Below are 27107 nucleotides of genomic sequence, written 5' to 3' on the forward strand. Positions count from 1 at the left end.
TTGTATGATATATACAGGTCTTCAGCACATCTGAGTGATTTTAATAGTGCTTTGTTTGGGGTAGAAGGCCATGTTGGGGTAGAAGACCCTATCTGGCCACATGGCTCATTTTTTAGGAGTAGAATTGCATTAGTGGAAGGAATTGTTCTGTCTGCATTCAGCCCAGAGTTCAACACATACACAGTGGCTTTAAGACAACTGATATCTCAATACTTACATTGCATTTTTTAGTACTTTGGTCTTTAAATGTGTGTGAGCAGGGTCAGGTTACCTGTCTCTGATGACTCTGTGCTCCACTAGGCTAATTTAGTTCAACAGTGGTAAATTAATTATTTTCCAGCCTGCTATTTATTTTAATGTACACAACAGAAAAGTATCATACAGATAGGCAGATCTACAACTTGCCAAGTAACATTATTACTGACCTGACATGTCAAGGCATAACTTCTGGGTGTGCTGGAGTCCTGGATGTCCACAACTCACTTCACAGCCAGCAGTTCTCCGAGGACTTCCTGCTTCCAGGAGCTGCTCACTAACACAGAGCTGAGCCCATGACACACCATAGGCAGTTTAAAAGTCCTGTGGATGCTTTCCTGAAATATGTTTTGCTGCTGTCTAAAGAGGTCAACTCACTTGTGATCTCATCCTGCACGTTTGAACCACTGGGGGACACGTTGCTGACTTAAAAAAATGGATCACACACATGCTGGGGAATGTGTCATGAAGTAACTTGAGCCCAGCAATTCCCCAAAATAATCAGAGGATGCAAAATTGTTTTGGCCAGTTATGGTTTTCCAGATAACCCTTCAATTTTACCTACTATATAAAGGCTAATATACTGCTGGCTGCTGCTGCTGCAGGTTTGTTCTGAAGCCAGCCATCATTTTTGTACTTTCCTGTATATCTTTGGAAAATGATGAAAATATTTCACTGCAAACCAGAAAGGAAAAAAAAGTAAAAATCAACCAGTAAACTTGTGTACAGTGAGATAAAAATCAGTGTTTCATTACTTATTTATTTATTCATTTATTTAAAAACCTTTAACCAGAAAAATTCATTAAGATGCAATATCTCATGTACAATGATGGCCTAGGGACGGGAGATGGATTAAAAAATGTAAATACTATTGGTCTAATGTGAGTACCATTAACACAAATATGAAATTAATGTAAAAGTTTCTGACAGTACAAACTTAGTTTTAAGTCTTTAAATATATGTTTAAAATAGTGTAGAATGGTGGTAAGATTTGGCAGCTGAGAGATGCAGTAAACAAGTATGTCTCAAAAGAGACAAAATGTCAGCAAAATAATTGCCTAGCAGTACTTCATATCAATTAATTCATTTGTATTTAATTAAAAGGAGTCATAACAATTGGCTGCCGTATAAAAGCCCCTTAGCTCTGGAGTCTTCTATGCCTTTCCTTAGTTTTCTGGGGCTGGATATTGTTAGCCTATTTGAATAATTCAACCCAGATCTAATTCCTAAACAGAAGATCTATCTTGGAGTTATTCCCTTTTTTGCAGGGAGGTAGCAATAAACAGTAGCTCTGTGTGCCTTATAAATGACAACAAGGGAGACAAGGGTTGGGATTTCAAAAAAGCACTTGAAACCAAAAATGTTGGGGGTTCCTAAATCAGTTAGGTGCTTGTAAGGCTAGAGCACCTCTCCTGCAAAGACAGGCTGAGAGATTTAGGGCTGTTCAGCCTGGAGAAGAGAAGGTTGTGTGGAGACCTCAGAGCACGTTCCAGTACCTGAAGGGGCCTCCAGGGATGTCTGAGAGGGACTCTGCATCAGGAATTGTGGCGACAGGACAAGGGGAAATGGATACAAACTGAAAGAGGGGAAATCTGGGTCAGATATTAGGAAGAAATTTTCCCTGTGAGGGTGGTAAGGCCCTGGCACAGGTTGCCCAGGGAGGTTGTGGGTGACCCAACCCTGGAAGTGTTCAAAGCCAGGTTGGAGAAAGCCTTGAGCAACCTGGTCTAGAGGGAGGTGTCCCTGCCCATGGCATGAGGGTTGAAACAAGATAGTCTCTAAGGTCCATTCCAACTCCTAAACATTCCATGATTCCATGTTATCCGAGAGGACTCCAGTGAATCCACGTGGAGGATGAGCAGTGCATCGCAGGCCTGGCCATTGCTACAAAGCCCTGGCAGAAGTGTAGCCAGGACATCTAATCTCCTCTACTTTTTCCTCTGAGGTAGTGAGAGTCATTTAATACTGGATAATTTCTAATTCTTCTCCTATACCTGCCCAGGTGTGTAACCCCTTCCAAACACTCCTACTGTACTGAGCTATCCATCCATCCATCCATCTGGTGAAGACACCTATAAGTCTAAACACCTCTGGTTGGGAATACACCAGTGTAATTCACCCAATGAGTCTGTTGGACCAATCCCATCAAACAAGGACTTGGTGACTGCCCTTAAATGTGCCAGTGGTAGTGTTTCCTGTGCCACCTCCCATGTCAGCCCTGCACTTCTGGCCTCCTCTGTCCTAGATCTGCACACTTGAGAAGAGCTCCAGTGTGATTTTCTTTTCCTTGTTAGCAACTACATCTCTAGAAAGCAGCAGTGAAAGTGGCAGCTTTGGATTTATCCAGTTTTCTCTGCTGGAGTTAAAATAAGTTCCTGTCTTAAACTGAATGATGCTGAGCGAAGTGGCCAAATGACTTTGTTTAGAGTATTACCTGTGATTGGTTTTTATTGTGTATTGTTTTATTATATAATTTCTTATCTGACTCAAAAAATCTGAGAACCTGTGGTGTCCTTCTCACTCCTTAGTGCAAATTACCAAAGTTTGGTATTAAACAACGAGTAAATAATATATCAGCTTCCACCACATGTACTGTGAGGTTTCTGCTGTTTTGGTACCCCTGGGAACACCCATTGCTGTGGTATAGGGTGGCTGACCTGGAGAAAAAGTATGATTTTAAAAGTAAAACCTGAAGAACGTGGAGCTATTCCTAGGTGGTTGTGTCCAACTGTGCAAGTACATGTTTTGGGAGGGTCCCAGACTTAAACTTTTTTGCTGGTAAATTCTTATGACCAGGAAAATATTCACCATTTAAATGTAAATAAATACCAAAGGAGCAGAAATATAAGTGCAGCAAACTGTTATTGTGGGTCAGGCCTTCTGAAGTCTAGGCTGACTTTGCACAACAGGTCTTCAAAAATAAGATATTTTGAGAGGAAAATTGCAATGGTTTCTGCTGTTAGTTACAGCAGAAACAATGGTGTTTGTCTATAGGCTCATTGTCGTGGATCCTCCTTGCCTTTGGCATCACCCAGAGATAGCATTTGCTGAAGAAGTGGGATTAGAGACATCTAACCATCACCCCAGAAGAATGAGAGGGTGGCAGGATCCTATCCCTGGGGTATCCAGCTCCTTGGGTCACCTGTGCTGGAGGTACCCCCCACTTTGGGAGATGTTTGTGTGGATTTACAATTTTCATCATCCCTCCAGATTTTTGGTCTCCCCGAAGAGGGAAGCTGGCTCTGGCCCTGTGTAGAGGTGGTGGGGAAGGGTTAACCCCTGTCAGCCCCTCCTCTGCCTGCTGAAGTGCCTTGTTTGCAAAGGATTGATAGAGCACCCTTGAGAGAAAGATTCGCATTTTCACTGTTCCGTGTCAGGGAATGAGGTTGTCTGATTTTTGTGTCATTTTGCACTGCCATATTTCTTCCATTAGGAATTCTAATATTTCACAACCTCTGTCAAGGAAACTGCTACTCCTAATGCAGAGGGCGAATGCGTTCCAGATGGCCTCGTAATCCAGTTCAGGTTTTTCACATACATTATTCCAGGTCCACTGTGGGCCCAGGCTCAGGTTTGCCAAAGCTGGTTTCATGATTCATTTGCAACTGCAACAAGTTAATCCCAGAGCGAATAGCTGTGTCCACTTCAGGTGAATTCTTCTTGCCTGCTGGCTCCAGGCATTGGCTGGTAAGAGTTCCTTCCAAAATAGCAATTTATACCCAGTATCCTCGTGCCAAATTCTTCCTCTCCATATCCATGGCCCACGGATCAGGGAGATGTTTCTAAAACAAGTGTTCCTTAATTTATGAACTGTATTAGCTCGCCAGTGGAATGAGTCCAGATCAATGAACGTGTTTTAAAGCATCAAGGAAAATATTTAAAAGGGGAAAGCCCTATGAGCTATGCACATAGAATATTAAAATTTAAAATAATTCCATGGGTTGAATCATGATTAGTGCTCAGCTTCATTAATTCTCAGCCCGACAGCATAAACAGTAGCAAATAAGCAAAATGTGACTTTATTCAGGTTCGTTAGGGTCAGCCTTGTTTTCCATTTGCTTCCTCCTATATTTGTTTTGGTTTTCTTTTTATAGAGCATTTGCGTTGCCGTTGTTTGTTTGGGAATTTCCATAAGGCTGTGCTGAATATTAAATGCAATCCTCTATTTACATTTAGATAGTGAAACATTTTACTAAACATCGCCCTGGTTCTACCCATCTGCTGCACCCTTGTCACAGCCCTGGAGAAGCCAAGCTCGAGGCTGAGCTGTCTCCATCCCTTTTGGGCTCCTTTTGTCTCCAGCACGTTTGGCTCCATCACGTTTGGCTGGAATGAAATGATATTTCCTGAGCACTGACCTCTTCGACACTTCTGTGGACTCAGCATCTTAATTGCTGTTGGTGTGAATCATCTAAAGCTGGTGCATAATTTCTCGAGACATTTATAGGAGATCTACAGTAGACATTTACTCGAAATAACGAAAATAAAGAAATCCATAAATCCCATGAAACTTTCCCCTACTTCATTTTAAGTTGTTTATACAAGGAACTTCATGTTGTAATAACACTTTTTGGCCTTTGTTTGATTGGAAATTTCTATTAAACTGTTATGAGAAAATAACTTTATGCTTGGGGTTTTATGTTTCAATTTGATTAACAACAGGCTTTTACAAGGACTCGAGTGCTGCTGCCTACACCGAACTCATCCAACGTTATTGCACTGGCTGCTTGGCTGCATGGAGTGGACTTCATCAAGAAAATTATATTTCCTTCATGTGACATTTTGGAAACGGATTGTATGTCATATCCCTGTCTTAAACGCTGTTAGTGCGAATCATCTGACTCTGGTTTATAATCTTTGGACTGTATTTATAGCAGACCATTGCTCTGTAGTGTTCTAAATTTCCTGCTTATGATGCAATGGCAAAAGTCATTAAACATTAGCAGTAATAGTATTTTCACTGTAATAAAGTGTTAATTACTTCCACATGTTAATCGAGTTGGGGGGGTAGAGAGATTTTTGCTATTGTTACTGTGCCTAAAATAATTTCCATGTGATAATTTTCCAGGATATCAAAAACTGAATAATTATGCACTAATTAAGAAAGTAGAGCCTGCTCTGGAGTTAAGACTGCATTAATTTTAATGTTTTTACAGTCCTTTAATTGGGGAAAGGGCTGTAAATTGAGAGCTGACGCTCTCTCCCACCGTAGCCGGGCCTGCCTTCGCAATCTGCCTCCTCTCCACTGCAACCCAAGGTCAACACAAGTTTGCAAAATCCCTCTGCTCTTGGTACGAAATGTATTGGTGGTGAAGCGTGCATCTATCACTCTGACAAGCATTTAACTCTCCGAGAGCACATGCTCTCACTTCTTAAATTATTAATTGCATTAAATACATTTTCATATTGCGGGCTGTTTGCTACAAACTGTTCCCGGGCACGGAGAGGTGGGTCCCCCCCCAGTAGGAGACACTTGGCCGTCTGTTGTTTCGGTTTTGGGAGCTGCAATACCAAAAATCGCTGAAAAAGTCACCCTTGCAAAGTCTTTTATTTTTTTAATGTTGATCAGTTGGCTTTGCTTCTCCTCCTCTCTTTTGTTCCGCGCTAATGTCTATAAGTCCATATTGTTTGGGTTTGTTTATACCTTTACACTTATCAGCTCGTGCAGTTTTCCAGGGTATTCTCCCTGTCACACCATTATCACAGGCAATGGCATCATCATCCGCTTCATTATCATCTCTGGGTCATTCCAGCCCAGAATGGCTTCGTGTTACAACTAAAAGGAGGAATCTGGCAAATGGATCATATTATCTCCCTCTCTCACTCCGGCATTTGAATGCATTATACACCACGCAGTCTTTATATTAACAGGCATCATGACCTTTGCCTGTAACATGTTTATTTTAGCAGGACTTGCTGGTGCTGCTGGAGTTCTGCTCCTGCCAGCTCCCAGTGCTATTGTAAGCCCTGTGTTTATACCTCTCATGCCAAATCAACTCCCAGGCTGCAGAGGGAATGTTAAGGCCCAGGTGGGGAAGTGGAGCTGGGGAGGCAGCTCATATTCCTGCCTGGGAAAGGGGGAAACACCTGGGGCACCTTCCTGAGGGGCTGCTCCCAGCCCTGCCCGGGGCAGTGGTGGGACTCCTCCTGCAGTCACTTCGTGGAATCACTCTGGGTGTGTTAAAGGCTTTCGGATGGCAGAAAATAAAGGTTCATTGGATCAGCATTTGCTATTAACTCTTGAAATATCATGGCTATATTCTAATGAGAGCATTAAGGTTACTCCTTGATACTCCAGGATGCTCCAGGTACTGGATGAGTAGAAGTTTCACATAATTTTAAGGTAAAAATTGCTTTTGAACAGCAAAAATTCAGGGGGAAACTTGCTGGGAACATTTGGGGTGTGGGTCCCTAAATTAGGATGTGGTCAGAAAGAATGAAGAATTTTGACCCACTGTAAGGATGAACTGCCCATGGGAACCTTCACCTTGGACATTTACCTGTGATTCTGAGCTCACATTTGGTGGAGGTTTAAATCTCTGACCTTCCTCTTGTTATCTCTTCTCTTTGTTTCCATTTGGTCCTTAAGGAAAGCACCTCAGGCATTATGAGAAAAACTAAAATAATTTACTAGCACTCAAATGTATGTTTGTTTGCTTTACTTACAGTTTAATTACAGCTCTACCTCAATATCTCTTTCACCGGAGAAGTCTTGTAATGCAACGGGAAACCCATCACTTCATTTTTGGGTACAAGCACAGGTGGATCTGAGCATGGCTGAGACCTTTCCTGGAGACCTCATGGGACAAACTCTCTCTGGTGCTCCTTTAAAATTTCCCCAGTTTTGTGCTTTTGTGTGTCCTGGTTGCAATATTTTAATGGCATTATTGGTGTCAAAATCAACATGTGGCATCACTTCAAATAAGTGGGTGTAAATATCTTGGTGATGGGCATAAACAGAGATCACCTTGAGCTTCCTCCATGTCATCCCAACGATAAATATCCAGGAGGTGGTGGACACTTGCCAGTGCTGCAGGACAAAGTGATTCCCAGACACTTTTAGAGACATTTCTAAGGTGTGTTTATGCATTTTGATGCATTTCTCTGCATCCTGCATCCTAACGAGGGCACATTCCAGCTGTGTTTTCCTTCACAGGATACGTTGGACACCAGGACATCAGGACACAGGAGCAGTGGGAAACTTCCAGATGGAATTGCAGCCTGAAGGATAGATTTTTTAGCTGCTTTTGAAGAATATTTCTAACATCATTTTAATGGCACATTCCTTTGAGGCAACATAAAGGACATTGTGCTGCAGTTGGTGCTTTTATTGCATCTGTTCAGTGGTTCAGGTGGAAAAAAAATCATATCTTTCAATGCCCAGAATACTTTTGTCCAGTTGGAAAACTCCAAAACATCTCTGCAGAGATCACTCTACCTGCTGTTTAAGAGGGAAAGATCGTAGGAAAGTTAAAAAAGACAAATTGTAGAAAGGCCAAGAGAAACATTTTTCACCCAACTTACTTTTTTTTTTTTCTTCTGCTCCAGTTTCTCTATTACCATTGCATTAATTAGAAATTTAGGTAAATGACATAAGTGCCCTAATTTTTTATTTCTGCCAGGAGAACAATTAGGCCATTAGAAGTAACAAATGGTCTGGACTCATGTTGCCTGTTGAAAATTTCAAGCTGCATTATTTCTGACATGAAAAAAAACAACAAATAAGAGTTGTTTTGGCCAATTTTTACCATAAGCAATGTCAGCTTTAGCAGATGCACTGTACCATTGGCTGTTTTTTTTTTTTTCCTATTGTCATGGCTCATTAAAGTATGCTGACTCTTGTGGATTCCCATTTCCTTTAGGTAAATAGTTATTTACATGAACTGCGACATTTTTCTTTGGTGACAATTTCTAATTGTTCAAGCAACCAAGGGTGATATATTAACCACTCCAAAGAAAGCTTCATCTATGAAATAAATTACTTGAAATTAACTATCCTTTCAAAAGAGGCAAAATTTCCAAATGGACAAATTAGACCCTTCTTAGCCACATATGGTAAGTGTTTTAAGCATTTCCCCACTGGTAGATACTCTAGAGAACAATTCTTCATGATGGAGTGGAAGACTTCTTAACTCATTTGGGGTCCTTCACATGCCAGCGCTGCCAGCGGAGCCTCGGAAGGGCTCGTTCATTCGGGGCTGAGCTCCCTGAGGCTTTAAGAACCTTTTGCTCTCACATTTTTAACTCGTGCCGTGCTATATTTGGAGACCTGGATCAGAAAAGAGCCCACCCTGGGGTGTGTTTTAGCTACGCCCTTTTTCAAAGGGCGAAAATTTGATTTACAACTTTAGTCGTTATAAATGGATCGAGGGCAACCCTGCTGAGGAGTTGGGGGTGCTGGTGGTTGAGAGGCTGGGCATGATCCATGGCAGCAACCCCCCCTTGTGCTGGGCTCATCCCACAGTAGGGGCAGCAGGTCAAGGGAGGGCATTCTCCCCCTCTACTATGCCCTTGTGAGACCTCACATGGAGCATCGAGTCCAGCTCTGGGGTATCCAGCACAGGAAGGACATGGAGCTATTTGAAAGAGTCCAGAGGAAGCCATGAAGATGCTCCAAGGGCTGGAGCCCCTCTGCTGTGGAGGCAGGCTGGGAGAGCTGGGAATGTTCACCTGAGAAGGCTCCAGGGAAACCTTAAGAGCCCCTTCCAGTGCCTAAAGGGGCTCCAAGAGAGCTGGAGAGGGACTTGGGACAAGGGCCTGGAGGGACAGGACAAGGGGGAATGGCTTCCCACTGCCATAGGACAGGGTTAGATGGGATAGTGGGAAGAAATTCTTCCCTGTGAGGGTGGTGAGGTCCTGGCACAGGTTACCCAGAGAAGCTGTGGCTGCCCCATCCCTGCAAGTGTCCAAGGTCAGGTTGGATGGGGTTTTAAGCAACCTGGGCTAGTGGAAGGTGTCCCTGCCCATGGCAGGGGGTGGGACTGGATTGTCTTTAAGAACTTTTCCAACTCAAATCTTTCTGATATTCTATGACTCTGTAGAACAAGTTTCACAGAGGAAAATTGCATCAGGAAACTGAAGTCTTCCCACCAATGCCAAGTTCCAGGAGGACCTATAGGCCTCCAGTGTGTAATCCTGAGCTAAAACTTCTGTTTACAGACCTGATTCTGCTTTTACTTATGCAACTAAATTAGAAGTCTCACCAGAGGCATCAGCTTTGCACTGAGGTGAAACAGTTCACCTGAGTGGATATTAGGTTTATTCCAAAGATTGGTACTTTTAGTAATATTTATAGCCTTTTATTCAGAGTAGACTCATAGAATTACAGAACCATTAAGGTTAGAAAACACCTGCAAGATCATCAAGTCCAGCTTTCTAGCAGACGTGGATGGGATGTCACCTCCTTCAGATAGGAATTTAAAAAATATTTAAATGAATTTTTAAAAATGCCTATGTAACATTTTTAGGCAGCTTTGGACACTTTTAAGCCCTTGCAAACTCATGTCCTCTGGACTTCTGAGTGCCTAAGTCCCATTTCACCGTTACCCCAGGCAAGGCCACTTAGGCACTTTTGAAAATGTTACTGACATAACTCTTTCCCCAGTGTCTGAGTCATGCCAAATACTGCAAGATAGAAACCTAAGAAAACATGTTTTTCTAATTTAAGTCATAACTTGACCGCATTTCAATGTCCACATTTTGTATTTAGAAACTAAGAACTTCTTACAAGGAAGCATCCAATCAGTTTAAATTATTCTTAGTTTGTTTTTATGGTTTCCCATGGCTTTTTTAGGCCAATGTAGTTTCCCGTTTCCCACACATTAGAAGTCAGTATGTCAATACATTGGAATGTATTAGGCTGTTTAGCATAATTTGAGTATGCTTTTGAAATGGTTTCTACTACAAAAGACCTGGATATTGTACATCCACTCGACAAAAATAACAAATTGAAAGAAGATTGCGTTTTCTGTTTGTATGGGAAAAATTTAATTAAGAGTTATTTTGGTCCTAATATTTACTCTACAAGAATAATTAAAATAGAGAGATCAGTGAAATGGGTGTAGCTCTAAACACATGTTCTTGCTTTGTTTAATTATGTTGATTAGGTTTAAACCCCAATTTGGCATCACCTCCCTTGTCTTAATATGTTGTTGATGAAACCATGTGGAGACCTGACCTTAATATAATCGTGACAAACCTCATTTGATTACCTTTAGCTAATTAAAACATACATTATATGTACCATAATATTATTGTTATTCATCTTGCACCTCTCTCCCTCTACGTTGTTATGCTGGAAAGTCAATCTTATTGTGAGATTTCTGTCTCTCAAGGACCTTGTGCCTTTTGCATAATTGGGAGAGGTGTTTATTTCATGGGCCAGTTATAATAACTGTAATTATCATATAAAAGCTCTGTGAGTTTTTAAATTGGGACTTGGTGCTAAGTTTACTGTGGGTTTGTGTTGGTGGTGTGAGACCAGCCTGTGGTGAGCATGGGACGTGTGGGGCTTGTCATGTCCCCCATCCCATCCTGCTTTTCCATTTCTTCTTCCATTCTGTGACCAGTTTACAGCTTCTTTTCCTAGTCTTGGCTGCACAAATCCCATACTGTTGCTGTATTGTCCAACATAACACGCAAGATCAGGCTCTAGGATTTGGTGACTCTTTATTTAAGATACTGGGTTCTTTCCCAGAAAAGTTTCTTTGGGTCCTGCAAGCTTGTGTGAGCTTATGTCAGTGTTTATGCATCACAAAGCTAATTATGGCTTTAAAATGCCTTAGGGACTCTCCCTGCCCACCTGTAGCAGCTGTATCTCATCCTTGATGGGATTCTGATGTGATGACTGCCTTGCCTACGTGGCTGGACGCCACCCATCACCATCACAGGCAGTTTTTCTCCTAACAAAGTAATTCCATAGACTGGGAAGTGTCATAGAAGGACAATTAACAGCCACACTGTGAGCAACTTAATTATATTTGGGGCTTTAAGTAATCTGGTCTATGGAAGGTGTCCCCACCCATGGTAGGAGCTGGAATGAGATGGTCTTTAAGGTCCCTTCCAACCCAAACCAGTCTGGGATTCTGGGATTCTATTTGGCTAAAATATTTTTATATCATCTGTTGCTGTGGTGCCAGGGGCACCATCACAGCCTCTAATTTCACTCTGGTCTCCTGAGTCTGGCAGTGCCAACATCCCCAGTTTGAACCTGCAAAAAAGTACAATACAAATAAAGTAAGAAAAAAATAAATTTTGAAGATTTTGAAGTGGAATTGCATGAATATTTCAGAAGCGATCAGACCTGAGGCTCTCCATGAGCATACAAAAAGTAAAGAAATTTAGACCTTAGCCATCATAGTCCCAGACTGGTGCCTGTTCCACTGGCAGATCCTATTTTTAAGATGGTTTGAAGAAGGCATAGCTGTTGAAAATATAAAATTATGCAGAAAATTACCTTCTAATACATATCTAGAAATCTTCTGGCTTACAGCACAAGTGTGACGCAAGAACAGAGCTCATTTATCAACCAGACTCAGCTGGGAAACACCTGAGTGCTTCCTGACATGTTTTTCCTTCAAAGCATGTTCCCTCATCTTCCAAACATTGGCTATGAGAGATTTTATTTTAAAATAATAAAAGCTGGTCTAAATAACAATAATAAAAACAATTAAAAAATTAGAAGTTATAGCCCTTTCACCTCTCCTGAGCACCGTAAAAGCAGGACAAGGAAAGTGCTGAGCAATCAAGGTATATATCCATGCCAAGAGCAGGCATTCCAGTGCCAGCTGACAACATGGCACTGGAACAGGGCACAGGATAGGGCTCCAAAACCATTGTGTTTCCATCCACTGGGCAAAAAACTTGCTGGGATGAGGACTGGAATGACCACTGTGACAATGTGGGGCCAGAGGATGGTGGTTCCATCATCTGTGTTCTCATTCTTGGCTGTGGACTTCAGCTCTTCATGCCCTAAAATAACGGAGTGACTCCCCATGTCTTAGTAATCTTTTGGCTGTTGTCACTGTTCCCCTATTTCTGAATTGCTTGATGAAGGAATACCAATATTTCACCACTAGTGGGTTGAGGATATTAAATTTTAATGCCTCCATCTTCCCACCAATGCACCTCGTGGAAAAAAAATAAATAAATAATGGTTTCAAAAATGTACAAAATCTAATTTAAAATGACATTGGGGTTTTATTTAAAGTCATGGAAGCTGGTTAATTCCAAAATGCTCTCATTAACTCACATCATTTAACAAGTTTCTATTCATTTAGCTCTCTCTCTCCAGAGCCTCTCAGCTGCTCTACCTCAACACATTGACAGCCTTCTGTGCTCTGCCTTCCCAGGGGGACCTAAGGTGACTTTAAACTACCTTTTCATTCTCCCAGAGTTGGGGTGCACAGATGAAATGGTGCAGCTCAGCCGGCTCTGGAAGCCTGTCGGAATTCCGGCGGGTTCCCCGGGTTGCCCTTTGATGTGCTTTCCCGTCCTCCCGAACTCTGTGTCCTCCCAGCTCCCCCTCCACGGCCCCATTTCCAGTTATTCCTGCAGTGTCCTCGGCTCCTGCGTGGGGGACATTTCCCATGGCTGATCTATAATTACTGAGCCATCACAGGCCTGGCAATAAGTGCAGCAGGGTTGGAGTATATGAGGATGTCACCCCACTTGTTCATTATAGGCTCTGAATCTCCCTCCTCTGTGGGCCTGTTTTCTCTCCTTTATATTTCAGTCTCAGCTCTCTCTCAGGCTTGTTATATTCCCCATTTATTGATATTTAGGGTTATTGAGGTTTTTGTTCCTTTTTGTCTTCCCCATTACCATCAGCTTGTTCCATACTCCCTGAAAAATTACTCCCTAAAACTCTTTTGATTTGCTTTTGCTTTTCTTTTGTTTGCAGTGCAGAAAATTGAAATCATTTTTTCCCCTTCCCTTCCCTTCCCTTCCCTTCCCTTCCCTTCCCTTCCCTTCCCTTCCCTTCCCTTCCCTTCCCAAACCTTCCCTTCCCTTCCCTTCCCTTCCCTTCTCTTCCCTTCCCTTCCCTTCCCTTCCCTTCCCTTCCCTTCCCTTCCCGAACCTTCCCCCGAACCTTCCCTTCGAACCTTCCCTTCCCGAACCTCTTCCCGAACCTTCCCTTCCCTTCCCGAACCTTCCCGAACCTTCCCCCTTCCTTCCCTTCCCGAACCTTCCCTCCTTCCCTTCCCTTCCCTTCCCTTCCCGACCTTCCCTTCCCCTTCCCGACCTTCCCTTCCCGAACCTTCCCGAACCTTCCCTTCTTCCCTTCTTCCCTTCCCTTCCCAAACCTGCCCAAACCTGCCCAAACCTGCCCAAACCTGCCCTGCCCAAACCTGCCCTGCCCTGCCCAAACCTGCCCTGCCCAAACCTTCCCTTCCCTTTTTTTTTCTTCCTCCTGGAATCTATAACTTTTATTTCCAAAAGTGATTACTGATACATAATTAGTAATTTTTTCAAATCTTTGATTAGGGACAAAGGATTTTGAGTGATTGTTGAGCAAACACAAGTCCCCTTTCCACTGTCTCAGACTCAGAACATCTAAGTGAAATCCCCTAGTTGTGCTGACAAATTTACCCCAGGTATTGGTTTGAAAAAACACATTGGTTTGAAAAACCTTTCTTTTGGAAAAAAAGCAAAACATTTTCCAGCCCTGGAGAAGGTGGAAGTTCATGAATAAATGATCTTTTCTGAGCACGAAGCCCTGCGGGTTCAGTATTCTCCTGTGGGTGGTGAGGGCAGAGCATGTCCTGGATGAGGGTTTGTCCTCGTATCCCTGGAATGACAAATTCATATTCATGTTGCAAGTGATGTCCAGAAAGGCTGGGGATGCCCCATCCCTGGAAGTGTCCAAGGCCAGGTTGGACAGGGCCTGAAGTAACCTGGTCTAGTGAAAGGCATCCCTGCCCATGGCAGGGGGTGGAACAAGATGGACTTTAAGATCCTTTCCAACCCAAACCAGCCTGTGATTCCACGATTCTGTGATCTCACAGATGAGCTTGGCTCCTGTACCTGAGCATCAGGAGTGCTCACCATGGTTGAAAGAGCCAGAATCACTCTCTGGCGAGTCCTAAAGGCCTCTTCTGGCTTTGGCTTTGCTTCCCATTAAGATTCTTAGTTCAGGAGTGAAGAACTGGAGAAAAGGCAGTTTTTGGTGAAAAAACAGCAAGAAAAATCTCCCAGCAGTACAAGGCCAAGGCCAATCCCTGAGCTGGAAGCTGGAGATGTCCTACAGCTGGGTCTGGGCGCTGCCCCTCCTGATGAATGGGTTTCTTTGCCTTTTTTGTGGAATTTTTTGTCTGGCTCCAAAACCCTGGACCAGGCCCAGCAATATCAGGTGTGATACTGAGCAGCCATCCCAGCTGCGATTCCAGGCCACCATCATTCCAAGCTTTCCTCTAGCCCTGCCCCAGAGGTGACATGCTCAACATTCCTCTACCAGTTGCCATTTAATTCTCCTTTTAACTAATTAAAAGCCTTTTGAGTTTTTTTATTTTGCTAGTAATTTCATGCTTTATGTTAGTTTTACACTGAGCACTTAGGCTGGGTAAGAATATTTATTCCTGAGAACTTATTTAATAGGTAATTGCATTTTACTGAGAAAAAAACCCTAACTTATTTTAAAGAAAAATAATTAAAAACATCAGTTTACTCATGATCATGTGGGGATTAAAAACTATATTTAATCAGGCAATGGATTTTTATTATTTTTATTCTTGTGTTATAGCCAGTGTACAGTGGTTTTATCTCCTCTTTGTACTTGCAATAACATATTATTTGACCATGAATCACTTTAATGGATTGAAACATAAGCATGTGAATTGAAAAATAGATACATTAGTCAAATCAATAAATAAATATGAAAATATATTTCTACTATGAAAAACCATCTTGGCTACTGTGTCCTCCAACTTGGACAGAGAAAGCTGAAATATATAGCTGTGAAATATGGCTTGCCGTGTCAACTAGCCAGTGCCTGCAGCCTAAAAGGAATTTTGAGCACTGGGTAAGTAGTATTTCATCAACAAAATCATAAAATAAAGACATTAAAATGAAGGAATGATTGAGTGCTGCAGGACGTTTGTAAAATCACCCTTCAGTCTGGGGCTGGAGTAGTTTAGTATTAGACATTGCATACTTTTCATATAAATTTGCTTACAAATAGCATGTCTTAACAAGCAATATTGCCAGACTGCCCCTGTAGCAAATATTTTTTCACTCTGTTGCTAAACAAACTCTCCTCGTGTATTCCATGGCGTGGCTGCAGTGGGTATAAATAATACATCCTTAATATCATAAAAAAATACAGTGGAAACCTTCACACGGAGTATTAAGACTCTGTAATGATCTAAGACATGTTTTGAGCTCCTAAAAAGCCTTTTTTTCACACATTTTTCACTGTGAAGATCCCTCTGTGAAGTTTTTTGGTCCTGCTTTAAAGTGCATTGGGGTAAATTCAAGTTTTCATCCATCTCAAGGAATCTTGCTTGGATTTACCCCATTTAATAGCAGAATGCATTCTTTTTCCACTTACATTTGTGTGACCTCTATTCCAGCAGTCTTGTATCTCCTTATCCAACCTGGGAAGCTGATAAGCAGCCTTTATGGCTAAGGATCAGTGTAAGCAGTTCAATAAGAGGGGGATGTTAATTGCTCATCTTACATGGTCTAGAAATAAGCAGAGTTCAGTGCCTTTTTTAGCTGACATCGAGTTCAGAAAAGAGAAGCTTTCAATTTCCTTTCAAGTTGCTAATTAGCTCTATGAGAGAATGACAAAAATACAGACTTTCCCAAAGTTTATTTGCATTTTTCTACCTTGACATATTATGCAAATATTAAGTTGCCATTTGCATATGACAAGAATATCTGATCTTATTTTACTTCAAGTCCCTTCAAATGCTGATATAAAGTTAAAACATGAATCAATATATGTTCTATGTGGTTTATGGGCCGCATTGTCACTTTTTGACTGATATGTTTTGCATGTGAACTAGGCTTTGTACGTGGCCATCCAAGATACCTTTGCTGAAATGGCTTTGATATGAAATTTGAATGATGAATATACTCAGCATTATCAGCAAGCTGAAGCAGGTTGAAACTTTAGTTTTAAAAACAACTAAAAAAAGTCATTTTGAACTAAAGAGCAACAGTTTTTTGTTGGATTGTGGCATAACAGCTGCAAAATATTCACCGAAACAACAGTGAGAAGGCATCAGGGTGAGGTAAAATACTGTTAAAATTAACATTTTAAATTTCTGGGTCAAGGCAAGACATGTTTGCAATTAATTTGGCCTGATGATGTTGCATCTTGTTGCTGGGAGACCCTCAGAGGTTCTTTGTGGTGTGACAAGACCCTGGGGAAGAGCTGGACATCCCTCCCTGTGAGGAAGGTCGGGCTGGGAAAACCTCCCAGGATTGGGCCCCAAACACAAATGTCTCCTGAATCTCTGCAAACAATCCCACTTGAAATTATTGTGCAGCTTTATTGTATTTTCAGCAATGTGCTTTGCTGGCAATAGAGAGACAACTTCGGAGGTAATACCCTGGAATCTCTTCCTGTTATAGATGGCTGGAGCTCATAGATATAATGTGATTATTTCTTTCATTAAAGGAACTAAGTAATGTTATTAGATTTGGCTTTTTTTAGTGCATCAAATGGTTTATTTTACCAAGGCAGGAATTATTCTTTTCCAGAAATCCAGAGGTCATTTATTCCACAAAGCACCTTGCGTTTACAGAACAGAGAGACAGCAGCTTTAGCTGTATTTCTTGTGTCTGCTTCCTCATTGCCTGAGTGTGAAAACTTTATTGCTCATTATCTACTGGGCTGTGATGAAGTGACAGATGATTTATTGGGAGCCAAAAACTGTGTTTCAATGGTGAACATTTTTATCCTTTTGTGTTGCAGCCTGCCAACCCCTCTAACTGCTGAGGCAACAAATAAAGAAAACTCACTGCTGGAGGGCCCTGTGACTATCACTCATAAATGTCCACATTTCAGATCTCACTCTGTTTCTAATTTGATTCAATTCCCTTTTGTTGCTTAAAAATTCAATTTGTTTAATTGAGCTGTTTGACAGTAAAATCTGAATTCCATGCATTTTAACCATTCATATTAAATTTCCCTCCACATAGTACTTTTAGTAATGTGCTTTAAAAGAGGTCACTTTAATTTAAATTTGGTGACCTTACAAGCTTATAAAAAGATCTATATGTTATCCTTCTCAAACTGAAATTAAATTGAATAAATGTAAGATAATGTTACAGTAGATATTTCTGACTGAGGTTTTGGAGTCCTGCAGAAATGAAACCTGCACTAGGAAGCCTCAGTGCCCCTTCCAGCCTGTTTTCCACAAAAAACAACATTTGTGGATGAAACATCCTGTGATGGGTCAAATTAACCATTAAAATTCATGTACTGAAGTTGCAGGATTAGTTATGTTGTTGTGTGTCTTTGTTTAATAAGTTCCCTGACCCTAGCTTGGGTTATTTCTATTTATTTTTAGGGAGGGTTACATAGTTTTTGACATTTCAATGGCTGAGCATCTTTCCCTTTAGGACTAATAAGAAATATTGGAAGCGGCGCAAAGACCTTAAGATTTAGTAAACTTTAATCTGTAAAATTTAATAGCAATCTCCAAGTCATTATGAGTATATAGGATGCAGTCTGGCTTTACAAACACTTTTAAGCAGTGAGTTATGTTCCGAGAATGGCTTTGCTGTGTATCATTACGTCCAGGTAAATGCCAGGATGATGACATAATTGGTAGTTGGGAGTAAAATACAACCCCTGTAAAATGTTACTAAGGTAAACGGAGCGGGATTGTAATTCATTATACATAAACATGACTAGGAGTTATTTATCATTTTATGAAATGCAGAACAACCTGAGCTCGATGGGTTTGGCTGTTTCTTCATTACTTTCCGTGAAATTCTAACGCCACTCTTTTATTTCCCTTTAATGATTTCCCCCCCCTCCAACCCCACGTGAGGCTCCTTTGCACCGTCCTCCCTGATGTTACTTCTGATATACAAAGTCCTAAAAACTGGCCTCATTAGCAATGATATCCTGCCACTTTCAGACACTGACAAATTTATGACTTTGGATTAAAGGTCATATGGGCATTCCAGCCATTAAACCAGCCCCGTTCCACACTACCTGGAACTGGGAGGAAATCCATTTTTGCACACAGATGCCCGCTCTGTTATTTCCTGCTAAAGACATACAGTAATAGTTTGAAAGCAACAAAAGCCTATTTTGTACCTGTTCAGCTTGCAAGTGTGTTAGCCCTAGGCTACTGTTTAACTTTTAACCCTCTTGTTCACACAGCGTACATGCATAAAACTACAATGTACCACATAATGAAGCAAAGCTCCCAACATTTGTTTTAGACTGTTTGCTATAGGACACGCTTCTCTCCGGTCTTAAAATCGGTTTGGAAAACAAAACAACAAAAAGCCCCAACCTATCTCACTACGAAATGAGTGATTTTTTTGCCCACATTTAATAGCAGCCCTGCTATGCTCTCTGCGTATTAACAGGGCTTTCAAGTAAAAAAGAAATAATTCAGCACAAAATGATTTTTGAAGAAGAATTTCTTTTGCAATTCTTTTTCGGTGTCTGATTTTAAACCATTTTATCAAGCTTCCACTATATGTGCCAAACACTCTCTTGTCAGGTGTAGGATGAACTACAGTATAACTGTGAGATATTTCTTTCCCTCATAACAATCTTGAGCCATAGCCCGTGATGAATTATTTGTACCATCACAAGGAAATTCCCCCCTTCTGCACTTAAACCCAGCAAAATTACACACCAATTGTAGCAGAGAAAACATCTGATGTGACAGCTGTATAGCACATGGAGATCCATTGGGCCATTGGTTAATCAGCAGATTTTAATGGTGCTGGGAAATACGTGGTGTCCGGAATTAGAAATGCCTCTGTGCTCTTCACTAATAGGACAAATTTTCTACCTGTAGAGGAAGGATTCCTGCTGTTTAAATGCTTCAAATGTTTAAAATTAAAAGAAAAAAAAAAAAGGAAAGAAAAAAATAATGTGGAAAATCTGCCATAATTCAGAACACAAAAAGGAAATCCTGTGGATGAGTCAATTATATGGTTCCTAATGATGGTTGAGCCTGGAGGCCTTGAGCGAGGAGGGGAGGAAACAGGGGAAGATTAACTTGGTTAACCTTCTTCCATTTCCCTGTGCCAGGCAAGTACTTTGCTTACTGTATTCCCTCCTCTTTAACCCACTGTAGTTGGGGACAGCTTGAATTTCTACAAGTCTTCCACAAATTTAATGTTTGTTTGCTCTTTGTTTTTCACATCAATAATTAAAATGGTAAAAAAGCCCAACCCTGTGTTGGAAAGTGGGATTTAGGGGGTTGTGTTGTTTCTACCTGTCATCATTAATGTGTTTCATCAGATGCCCAGGAAAATTAGGCTCACAGTTTTCCTAGGCAGCTCATTATTAGGGATATATCCTAGAAATTAGAAATCCCCCCAAGATTAAAAGCAAAGTCTCAGAGGCCCCTGAAGACAGTGGTATCTTTAGCGAGCTAAAGGCCTGGCCAAGTGCAATAACGATAATGATAAATAACCATCATTTATTTTTATACATGCCCATATCATTTAGGACCTCATAGTGCTCCGCAATAAAATCAAAGAAACATTAACTTGAAGTAAACAAATGACAAAACCAACATCAGCAGATGGGCAAATCAACAACAAAAATAAACAAATCAGCAGGTCAGAGGCTCCATTGCAGGGATGAACAAATGGCTATGGAGCAGGGATTTGGGTGGAATATGCAAGAAAGACCAAATGAAGAGTGAAAGGCTGATTGTCCCCGATGTCCCAGTGTGCACAGCACCCTTGGACACCTTTGGATGCTGTTACAGTGCCATTAGTGGCTTCCTGTATTCCAATTAAAGCTTGTGTTCGCTGCATTGTCCTTTTGTTTTTCCCCCAATCCTGATGTTCCCCAAACACCTCCCGGACTCCTGGTCTGCCTGCACAGTTGGATGGAGACACCAGGAAATTTAGACTGAGATGGACTGTGGGAAGTTGCAAAAATCAGGACTTTGGATATGCCTTTTTTTTTTAAATCTGATTTGGAGATAATATAAAAGAAAAAGGAAAAACATATGAATTTTTTTGGACCTTGGTGTGGTGAACACGACTTCCACAGCCTCATGTATCAGGTCTGTGAAACTCTCCCAACATTATTCTCAACAAATTCATGGCCCATAGGTGAGCCATGGTGAGCGTAAGCATTTTTTGTCAAGCCAACAAGGATCTTATTGCTATATGGAAAATATTTACTGCTATTGCTGATGATTATTAATCGTAGGGTTGAACCTAAAACTTTATTTATCAAATAAATGCTTTCTGGAAAATTGTCTTCTCTGAAATTATGGAAAAAATCTTCATAACCCATTTAATGATAGAAATTAATGTTGATTCATTATTCTCACTATATGGAAGACAAAAAAGAGGGACTGTACAGACCTGTCATGCCAAGAGACATGAAACCCACTGACCTGTGATAGCAGAGGATTTTGAGCCAGACATAATCTTTTTCTTTTGTTATTGTTTCAAAGCTGTGAAGAGGCTGGAGAGGCAGGGAGGTACCTTCACCTAAGCCTTGTTTGGTCTTGAAACACTAAGAAGCAGGAATGCTCATGGAAGCACTGGAATTTGCTCCTCCTGACATCCATCCTTGTGGCCATTTGTGTTTAAGAACAACTCACTTTTGGAATGTGATGATCATCTGCTGAAGATTTAGCTAGAGAGGGCAAATAAGCATTTGATTTTCTTTAAAAAATACTACCTCAGCCTATATAAGGACAAATTTTAGGTGGGGTTTTGGATTTCTATATGCAGGGTCAATATTTCAAACTCATTCTGGATTGAGAGACACTTAAAATAAGACATATGTAATTAGAAGCTACTTAAAAACTAGGTTAAAAAATTAACTCTGCAACACAAAAGCATAATTTAAATTACCATCTTCAATTATTCCTTCCTTGCTGAAGATTTGTCCTTGCATTCTTGTGTTAACAAGCTTTTACATATCTGAGAAAAAAAATGAGAAAAAGCACCTGTATTTTGACAGTGAGATATCATGAGCCTGCTAAGCAATCTGTAGTTGCTTTATTTAGATTATCTACCATCACAAAAGTAAATAAGTGATGATCGTAAAACAGACAAATACAATACTCTTTAGTGCTCTGGAGTAGCCATAAAACCTGACTTGTCCCTAAGCTCATGACAGTAACTTTGCGACTTTGGACATTTGTAAGACTGAGTAACAGCTGTTGACAGACATGTTCCAGGTCACAGAACAAGACTGCATGATCAATAAGCTTGAGAGCAAACTTCAGGGCCAGAAATACAACTCCCAACATTGATATGACAAAAGATTCTGCAAGACATTCGGTGCAGTGAGGGCTTTGTGAGGAGGCACCACTAATGCTGTCCCACAAAGTCTGCAGGGCTGTGCAAAGGCAGGGGCACCTTCCACTAGCCCAGGTTGCTCCAAGCCCCACCCAGCCTGGCCTTGAACACTTCCAGGGGTGGGGCAGCCACAGCCTCTCTGGGCTACTCGTGCCAGGGCCTTACCACCCTCACAGGGAAGAATTTCTTCCTCACATCTAATCTAAACCTACCTTGTTTCAGCATTGAAAGCACGGAAACATGAAAGAACTAAAACAGTTTTGCTTGTGTTTGTAAGCTTTAGGTGTAGACAAGTGATCAAGAAGAAGAAAATATTTGGAAAAATATGAATGATGTCTTTGGACGTCCACATTTTGAATTTCTCAATCAGAATGTTTTGAATGATGCTTCGCAGCACTTCACAACCTGCTTCACTTGGCAACCATGTAGGTGGCACTAAAATTGGCATTGGCAGTGCCAGAGTTTCATAGTTTGCAGAGAGACACTTGAAGGAATGAACAGGCAGGTCCATCTGTTGATGGAATTTATGGGAATTGCTGTGAGAGTGAGCTCTCATTTCCCTCCACTGTACACTCCCTTTGCTTTGCTGAGTTTGTGGGCACAGGTGGCCCCTAAATCCACGCTTGAGGGAGCTTTGTGAGAGACAGTGAATAGCAAAAGGTGGAAATACTTTATTCCAATGATTTATCCTGAACATAGAGAGTGAGCTCAGTGTTAGATCTAACAGCACCATCACTATACATAACCTTATCAAGGTAAACACTGTGTACAAGAAGGTAACAGCTGAAAATTGGGAATTTACCTTGGGAAAAGCAGGACCCTGCCTGCAGGATGCTGCTACAGCACCCCTAGCCATGCAGCAGCTCCTAGGAGTGCTTCTGTTACAAGGGTTTATTTTCCATGTTGTGTAACTTGGCAAGAGCAATTCTCTCCACACTCAGATTTGGCATTCCTGATCTCAATCTGTATGGAAATGTCTGGTAGATTTAAAAAGAAAAAAAATGAAATTGTTCTGTTTCAAAATTGCAGAAAATAATAATTATAATAAAAATAAAAAGGAATAAAAGGCTGTTTTCTCTCTGCTTTTTAGTGCTCCTTGTCCTTCTCTCCTTGAGACCTAAATCTGCAGGAGCTTTGTACATGCAGAGCCTCTTCATGGTTTAAGCCTAACTGAAGCTTGGGTGTCCAATATTTAAACATTACTCAATATTAAAACAAGACGCAAATCTAGCTTTGACTTTACATTCAAGTTCTTGTACTTTCTTTGAGTTTGGGATGATCACACCTGAGGTCTTAGGTTAAATTCAACCTAATAAAAAGTGCTATGTTTTATTTTTAAATTGGGAAGGTGTTATATATGTTTAAGCTTCTTAGTACGGTGAGACTGTAAAAAAGACAAAATCCTTCCTGTTGCTTGATTTTAAAATAGAGTTTTTCTAAAAACCATACAGCATTTTAGGCTATGTTCTCGAAATAACTATTAAAATTGTGCCATCACTATTTTGCATGTAAAAGGTTGATTGCATTGAAATAGTTCAGATGTGCAAAACCAAATGCATGTGCCCCAAGGCCCATGTGAGCAGGTGACAATGCACAGCTCCCTGCTACCAACCACACTGCATTTCAGCTTTCCGAATGTCATTTTATCAGCAGAACGAACCTGTGAGCTCTGAAATCATCTTAAGCCCCAGACATTGTCAAGGCTTGTGCAGATGTTTAGTCATAAGCACCTTGAAGAAGTCTGTAGTTGTGTCATAGAATCATGGAATTGTTTAGACTGGAAAAGTCCTCTAAGACCATCAAGTCCAACCATTCCCCCAACACTGGCAAGGCAACCACTAACCCATGTCCCCAGGTGCCGCATCCACACGGCTTTTAAGTCCCTCCAGGGATGGGGACTCCACCACTGCCCTGGGCAGCTGTGCCAGGGCTGGACAGCACTTTGGGCAAAAAGCTTTCCCAATATCCAGTTTAACCCCCCTGTAGTGCAACTTACGGTCATTTCCCCTTGTCCTGTCCCTTGTTCCCTGGGAGCAGAGCCCGAACCCCTCCAGCTCCCCCCTCCTGTCAGGGAGTTGCAGAGAGTGAGAAGGTCCCCCCTGAGCCTCCTTTTCTCCAGGCTGAGTCCCCCCAGCTCCCTCAGCTGCTCCTGGTGCTCCAGACCCTTCCCCAGCTCTGTTCCTTTCCCTGGCCATGCTCCATCCCCTCAATGTCTCTCTGGTCTGAGGGTCCCAGAACTGCCCCCAGCACTGGAGGTGCCCCAGCAGTGCCAGCACAGGGACAGTCCCTGCCCTGGGCCTGTGACACACCATGGCTGGCACTGGGGCCATTGGACTCCTGCCTACCTGGGCACACCTGGGCTCATGTCCAGCTGCTGTCACCAGCACCCCCAGGGCTTTTTCCACCAGGCAGATTTCCATATCCTCTTCCCCCAGCCTGTAGTGCTGTAGGGGGGTGTTGCCACCCCAAGGCAGGACCCAGAACTAGGTCTTGTTGAACCTCATACAAATGCCTCGTTCCATGGATCCAGCACGTCCAGGTCCCTCTGTAGCACCTTTCTGCCCTTTCCAACACTCGCACCAAAACCAATTTCTGTATTTCCAAGGCATCCCCAGCAGTGCTACAAGTGGCACTGGTGACCACATGAATGTCCTCCCACAAGGACATTGTCCACCCACAAGGAGCATGTGTGAGCTGCAAAGACATGTCCCTGCCTGTCCCTGATAGTAGGGCTTGTGAAAAATGACTTTTGTGCTGGCCTGACCCCCCAAAAGGGGAAAAACCCTTTAGTTTCATTCTTTGCAATCCCTTTCCTCATTTGTGCCTTCCAAACAAGTGCTGTTGTCATAGAGTTTGGGAGAAGAAAATCCTGACTCATTATAAGGGTGAAGGTATTGCAGTGAAAACAGTTGTCAGTTAAAACCATATGAAGTCTTTGAAAACTCATGTAACTCTTGAAAGGGATTGAAATTATATAAACAGAGTGGCAAACTATTTACCACACACTTGCACAGCTCAGAGGTTCATAGAATCACAGAATATCCTGAGTTGGAAGGGACCCGCAAGGATCATCCAGTCCAACTCCTAGCCCTGCCCAGGACACCCCAAAAATCCCCCTCTGTCCCTGAGTGTGTTGTCCAAAAGCTCCTTGAGCTCTGGCAGCCTTGAGGCTGTGACTCTGCCCTGGGGAGCCTGTTCAGTGCCCAAACCACCCTCTGGGGGAAGAATCTTTTCCTGAGATCCAACCTAAACATCCCCTGACACAGGTTGTCCACCCCACTGATACTGTTCATATAATTTCATCATTAAAACATTTTTGGGTGCCTAAAAGCTTGAAATCATTTTTATTGTAAAGGTATCTTGGATAAGTTTGTAGTCTCCTTCCCAGGAAGTGCTCTGGGACTGTAGTTATTATCAAGGGATTATTTGCTCGGGGACAGAAAAATCAAGGTAAAAGAAAAAAGGTGTGGGGTTAATCTGGACGTGTTTTCCTCTGGAACAGGATTGCTCCCATGCTTACATGGCAAGGCAGGGATGCCTGGGGGATCAGGGCCACTGAGGCAGCATTGCCCTGTACCTGAGTCTCCCCAGGATCTGCCACCGCTCCTCTCCCTTCCCGCAGCTGCCTTTATGTCCCAGGCATAAATCCTCTTTACTTGGGCTTTGTGTCTGGGGGCCGGCAGCGGCGTTTGTTCCCAGACGAGGTGCAGTGCCGGGAAACCGTGGGCGGGGGAATACATTCATATCTGTATGTATTTATACAGGTATAAATGCATTAATATCAAATATATGCACCCCCCTAACCATGCGCAGACACTGAGGGAGATTTTAACTCCAAATTGTCAGGCTTTAATAGATTTAAATCAGGCTCTGAACGCTATTTTAACATATTTTTTGTGTGTGTTTAGTAACAACAGTCATCTTAAATTGTAGTGGCACATGGCCAGAGGGAAGAGAGGTGTTAATGAGACTCACTATAAATGGAAGGAGCTCGGGAGTGACAGTTTTCCGGAGCACTGTTGGCATCGGATCGAAGAGACAGGTGGTGGCACAGGGCTGACCGATCACCTCAGATAATGATGAAAGAGGAGTGACAGGGGTGAAAGATTCAAGGACCACTGAAGAATGGCGAGGGGGAAGGCAGGGGCCATCAGCCAGCCTCGACAGGCTCGGCCGGTTCCCCACGCGCCGCTCGCGCCGGTGAAATATGAGAGGGGCTGATAAGGGGGAAGCAGAGTATTATCGATATCAGATGTGGAAATGAGTGGACTTAGTAACCTATCCACCATTTGGAGTAAGTATTTACGGTTTCCATGACCAGAATCAATCAGGTTTGAAATTCATTCTTATTTGGCAGAGGAAATGTGCACTTAACCTTTACATTCGGGGTCTCCTGATGAATATTGACCTAGAAAAATATCCCAAAGGTGTTCGGTCCGACAAAAAGTTATTTAATAATTTGGTAAATGATTGCTGTGCCACGGGGACTAAATATTTAGATCAGAAATCCTAACTTTAGATGGGTGCCGGACCAAGGTGCAGATTATTGCTACACTGAGAGCCCTCCAACCTCTCATCAACCAGCCATAAATCAGGGGGATGGAAGAGTTCAGACAGAGCAAATTCTGGTGACAGCCACGTGATGGACTCACGGGGGAGAAAATGAAAATTCATTCCCTGACAACCTGCTACAGGCTGCAGGTATGGCAAGGGGGAGAAGCTAAATAGATCTGTATCAGCTGCGAGGATGGCAGACCCCCAGCATATGGAAATGCACCGGGAGGGAGGTGTAACCCGGAGCTGCACACAAAATGCTCAAACGTCAGAGTGGCTGAATCACCTGAGCAAAGATTATATAAAAATGTAAATTGCCTGCTCCTGACCCAATCACGTTTAAAAATGAAAGGACAAAGAGTGACAGGAAAGGTGCTATTATTACAGATTCAGGGTGATGCACAGTCACTGCTCAAATTCCTCTTCGGCAGCGGTTGGGAGGAAAGCTCAGGCACTGCGAATAATTTCCCTGCAACTGCCCTCTCCTATTTATACACCCGATCCGAAGGCTTTGGGGATGAAGGGAAACGATCCCGTGGATTTGAAGGGGCTTCTGAGCAGGATCCATGCAAATCTGCTCTATGCGGGGATTTCAGGACCCGATTTTTTTAATCTAACTCAACTTACTCCAGATTTCCAGTGTGCAGCTAAATATTAAATTCACTTTAAGAAAGATTATTTTATAAAGCTGTTCTTGCTTATGTGAGAGTAATGAAGTCAAAGATGAACAGGAATTGCTCTGAAAGGCACAGGCTGCTTGGCTTTACAAAAGATCTCACTAATGGGTTAGATCAAGTATTGCTATCCCTAAAATTAAATGC

General features: G+C 42.1%; 1 long non-coding RNA gene across 1 annotated transcript; it reads right to left on the bottom strand.

The window, feature by feature from the left end:
* Positions 1-20832: 20832 nt before the first annotated feature.
* LOC113996236 lies at positions 20833-23420 on the bottom strand. The gene is made up of 4 exons (XR_003543673.2): positions 23393-23420; positions 22535-22709; positions 21283-21351; positions 20833-21061 (listed from the first exon to the last, which is right to left on the bottom strand). It is a non-coding gene; the product is annotated as an uncharacterized LOC113996236 (long non-coding RNA).
* Between the last annotated feature and the right edge of the window lie 3687 nt (positions 23421-27107).

Source organism: Pipra filicauda, unplaced genomic scaffold, assembly GCF_003945595.2.
Source record: "Pipra filicauda isolate LSUMZ 115617 unplaced genomic scaffold, ASM394559v2 scaffold150_size2825430_pilon, whole genome shotgun sequence".
Lineage (NCBI taxonomy): Eukaryota > Metazoa > Chordata > Aves > Passeriformes > Pipridae > Pipra > Pipra filicauda.